The sequence below is a fragment of the Triticum urartu genome, chromosome 7 (genome assembly GCF_003073215.2).
Source record: "Triticum urartu cultivar G1812 chromosome 7, Tu2.1, whole genome shotgun sequence".
NCBI lineage: Eukaryota > Viridiplantae > Streptophyta > Magnoliopsida > Poales > Poaceae > Triticum > Triticum urartu.
Genome location: NC_053028.1, coordinates 177,685,187 through 177,690,468, shown reverse-complemented (window position 1 = coordinate 177,690,468; position 5,282 = coordinate 177,685,187). Strand labels below are relative to the sequence as shown.

General features: G+C 46.8%; 1 pseudogene; it reads left to right on the top strand.

The window, feature by feature from the left end:
• Positions 1 to 3,480: 3,480 nt before the first annotated feature.
• On the top strand, positions 3,481 to 4,371 carry LOC125518637 (annotated as a pseudogene).
• The last annotated feature ends 911 nt before the right edge of the window (positions 4,372 to 5,282 follow it).

Below are 5,282 nucleotides of genomic sequence, written 5' to 3'. Positions count from 1 at the left end.
ATAGGCAAGAAGGATTACAAAAAGGTGAGGTCAAGGTGTATAATACGAGCTTCACAGCCAGCTTAACCCTAATTGCTTAAGGTTTACTAAAATTATGTTGGGTCTGCTACCAAGAAACATATTCCGGGCATTACTGAGTTGTCGCCTAGTTGGTCTAGTTTGGCAACATAGTTTTTGCAAAACTACAGTATTCTAAAACCTTGGTATTAAAAAATCACAACATTAAAAAACTACAATATTTTAGCATGTAGGTATAAGTTACTACAGTTTTGACATATTGCAGTTTTTGAAGTATTGAGAATACTTTGAGCTGTTTAGCTAGTGCTGTATATATCGACGTAAATTCGCTAGCTAGGCTTTTTCCTTAGCTACCCAGCAGCAAACTCAACGTCCATGTACAAAGGCCACCCACATGCACAAACTTTGAATGGCCATGCACAAAGGCCACTGCCAATCTGTCAACGACCATGCCCAAAGTCCGGCATGTAGCTTACCAAAGAGGAGGAGGCAGTCGAACTACCACAACACGACGTTATTGTCGAGGAGCATCCGGAGCTGTGCATGGAGCTAGGACCACACTGTCCGGAACACGCTTAAACTGGAACCGTGCGGCCAAGCTCGACGCCGTGCGGAGTTGCAGTGGATTCAACTGATGGTTCCTCGAAAGCATTTCTTCAACCATATGATGAGCATGACACGTGATACATCAAGTAAGAAAGGAGAAACTTTGAGAAAATTCACTTTGGCACATGAGAGCATATGCTCCTCCCATTGAAAAATATATTTTAAAATGTCGAAAAATTCCGAACACAAATTTGACGTGTACATCTCAACATTGTATGTGCGCACGGCTAGTTTCGTGAAAAAACGACATTTTATACACCTTGAGTAAAAAAGACAAAAAAATGTCTCATGAAAAGCCTTTTTTAACACTAAATTTTGTCTTTTTTACACGTGACACAAAAGTTATCGATTTTCCGCGAAAAGAGTTTGTGTGCATGTAGCATGTCAAGATGTACGCGAGAATCATTTTGTCTGAATTTGAGCATATCCATGTGCCAAAACGCCACTCTCGAAACTCTGTAGATACATCACCGTTTTTGTCATCACCATTTCTTTGTCCGTCCACTATTACCCAGGGAGAGACTACCTATAGCAACAAGAGAGCAGCGGCGGCTTGTAAGCAAACGAGGAAGAAGATAGAGACGGGCCTGTTTTTCTCGTCTGCTCAGAGGTTTTAGTGTCTTTTTCTAGACAGAGGAAAAACTATGTTTTTGGGAATACTATAGTATTAATACTACAACTTTTTGTGTAAGCCAAACAACTCACAGTAATTAAAACCATGGTATTTGATTTTTTTTACAGTATTCTTCAAATACATAGAAAATACAGAGCTATCAAACAGGGCCTTAATGTTTCTAGGGCGTGGTTTGCCATGGCAAGAATTTCGTCCGGATGGCTAGTGCAATGGTGTTCATGTATTAGAAGTTACTAGTGGATTCCCCGCGCGTTGCAGTAGGAATTAGTAGCACAAATTATATAGATAATATGTTTAAGATCATATGAAATTGTTAAATAGAACTATCATCATTGTCAGTAAAAATGACTCCTAATTAGATAATGTTTTATCATGTTTTTTGAGAATAACACATATGTAATATTTTATAGAACAGAAATTGTACAACATTTTCCAAAAGAATCATCCACAAGAAAATAGTATTGGGAAGATAATCAAAGCTATTGATTCCGTTTCAGTCACCTTCATTCGAGCTACAATGTTTTAATATACTATATCACTTTTTTGTTTCGCACGTCTCCCCTACTAATCTACAGATGAGAAATAACCAAAAGAAACTTTGTGTAACCAATATGATTGGAGCAAGAATGATATATCTTCAACAATATGCCATATATTAGTTGTTCATGGGAAAAGAAGCTAGCCTGGCATTTTAGAGACCAGTATACTTGTAAATGCCACAGGAACATAGGTATAAATTCAAATGTCGATCCCATCGCACTACAAAGTTTCATATAAAAAATCATCAAAAGACTGGGAGAAAGGCTCACTGTTCTATACTTAAACGGGTGTGAGACGAAACAATGTATTATATGAAGCGGTGGCTTGTTTTTCAATTGAATTGCAATTTCTTTGATTCTGTAATATCAAAATTAGAACCTACAATAGAAAAACCCTACAGAGATATATACCTCCCAAGCAGCCGAGTAACAACAATCTGTGGGACAGATGCAATGGTGACCAGCAAGATGGCAGCCCGCGGGGATGAGATGACGTAATTCCAGAGGTCCGCCGGAGGACGGCCAGCTTGGTGCCGTGGAGCGGGGAGGCGCAGCGCGATAGCTCAAACGGCATGCTCCGGAGCCCGCCGCAGGCGCCACACGATGGCCTTGTCTCGAGTGCGTCCGTGGCACCATGCGGCAGGGTCATTGCCTTCCACCGGTGTGGCGACATAAGCTCAGGATGAAGCAACCGAATGTGGGTTTCTTGAGTCTACGCACCCGGGCCGCGTTATCCCAGCTGTTGGTTTCAGATGTTGTACCTCAAGATACCCAACAGTTAGAATTGTTTATCTGGATCCATTACGGTGGCAGTCAGGGGTTCCTGTTCGAACTAGGCTCTGCGTATGTTTGTTTTATTGTGCACCAAAAAAATAATACCGACGAACACCCGTGACCCCGACCACCAAGGCTGCACCGCATCCCTGAATTCACTCTCATTCTACTCGTTCAATGGAGGAGGTCCCAGTGGCCATTCCCATGGCGACGGAGCACGGCCTGATCGATACGGCACAAATTGACGCCAATGGGTACGCATCAAATAGTTCTTCCCGATCTACACATCGCATGCTGTACCGGAGCTGAAATCTGATCGCTGATTATTTCTTCCAGAAGCATACTGAATCCGTTCTTCTTTGACTTTTTTCGCCGCTGGTCTTCCGAAGTTTCGATAGCCATGGACGAACAGCTTCCAGGACGAGCAGGGCCAGATAAAATCTCTACTATTAAAGAGCAATGTGCCGTCGTCGTAATGGTTCAACCGAGGATCCCCTCGCTCCCCTCCACCACCTCTCTTGCGATCCCACTCTGCCCGCATGATAAAAAGATTGCAGGAGCAGCCCACGTTCCCTTGAAACAAGCCTTTCTTCGTGCAACTAAAAAAAAAGAAACAACCACGACCCACTACCGTCCACACGTTTGGTCCCATTCTCTACTAGTTTGACCCACCTCTCGCTCCTGATTCATCCTCTCTTTCGGATCCGGCTTGCCTGCTCCCTCTCCATGCTCCCATCCGTGCTCCCACCTCAATCTCGTGAGAAAAATCGCCGCCGCCGCCCCCACAGCCGTGTGCAACTGCCCATCTGCATCGCCGTCTGACGCTCGTCTCGGTCGTCGTCGCGCAGCCAATGCACGCCGCCCTTGTACGACCTGCTTGCCTCTGCCGCCGCAACGGCCGTCGGTTCCATGGACTACGCCGCCGACGACTTAGGAGGTTGGCCCCTGTGGGGAAGCTGGCGGGAGGCCGCCGCCGTCGAGGCAATTGTCGCCGTGTCCGCCGCCCCGAGGCGCGGGAATGCGGCGGCCTGCTAGCAAGTTGCTGCCAGGGCCAGGGCTATCGGGTAGGAGAGCGACCGCAACCGCCGGTTCCTCACAGCTGCTCGCCTCAGCTTTCCAGAGCCTCACCGGTGAGCCCGTGTATGGCACCAGCGCCACAGTATTGGGCGCGTTGGGAAGATCTTGGCGGCCCTTACCGTGTTCTTCCCGCTCAACGAGGAGGCCCGACGCTACATTGCCTACCCGACATCTCTCAAGACCCTCGTCTCGGTGCTCTCCCACGGTAACCTTCCCGCGTGGGCCAGCGCCGCCATCATCCTCCGCGAGCTCGCCTCGTCCCCCGACCGGCACACCGTCGACGTCATCTCGAGGACGCCCGGCGTGTGCAGCACGCTCGTCGGCCTCGTCAGGAGCCGCCCGCTTCGCCGAGCTAGGGTCAGTGCTCGTCGTTGTGGAGCTCGTCCTGGACGCTGACAAGAGGACGAGCGAGAAGGCACTGGCCGTGCTGGACGGCGTCCTGTGCCAACACACCGGCCTTGAGTCCGTGCGTGCATGTCCGACATGGTCACGTGGTTCGCCGTCTCTGCGCTCTGGCGCCTCTGCCGTGCCGCGGACACTAGCGCCGGCGCGTGCTGCGACGAGGCGCTGCGTGTGGGCACCTCCGAGAAGCTACTCCAGGTGGGCTGCGGCGGCGTGACCAAAGATCGGGCCAACGAGCTGCTCAAGCTGCTCAATGGTTTCAGGGGCAGCGTAGAGTGCATCGAGACGGTGGACTTCAAGGGGCTCAAGAGGCCATTCTGATCGGTGTGAATGCTGAATTTTTAGCGTCTGCTTTCACCCTTGTTTCGATTGTATTGGGAGCTAGATTGGATGTGTGGATAAAACATACTCCAGGATGACTAGATTTTTACCCCATAACTGAATACTCGTACACAAAATGATCAGCACAAAAGAGAACTGAACATTGTCATGTTTATTTATCTTCATAGTTTGAAAGTTATTTCGTGTTATTTACGATTTTGAAGTGATCCACACATTACAGAATTCCATGAAGAGTTGAGAAACATAAGTCTATTTTTGTGGTCATCGTGATGTTGATAAACTCCTATATGCCGCTTTCTCTGAGTAGTATGCTCCAATTTTGGGGTCATCATGTGTATTGCGGCTTGAATCATGTTCAGTCCCTCTCTCTAAACGTTTGGAAATCGATCATGCATAGCAAGATAGAAAATCTATTTTTAATTACGATGTCCATAAAAAACATTTAGTTGTGAACATTTGAATAACGGAGCAAGATATGTACCCCTGCCTTCTCCCTGAAGAAATGATGCCCGTTGTGAATTAGGTCAATCTCGAACATCATATTTACTACTCCTATTTAGTAGGCCAACAACGTGCTCTTATCATATTTGTGTATCCTTACTATTTTTTATTAGAGAAAGGATACAAGTATGATGGTGGAGAGCTTGAAATCTATTCTGTGTGCACGTATTCATCCAGTGTTGCGCTCACTCTTTTTTCATAGAGGCTCAACCAGGAGAAGCACCTGGGCCTGTCACTCATGGACATACTTGTTCCTGCATACCAGAGGCAACACTCACCCTGCTTCAACAAAGTGATCATACTTGGGCGTTGGAGCATTTGTAATCATGAAAATATCTTCATATTTGATGGAGACATATTAGTTCAATACATGTTCCAAGTTACGTTGG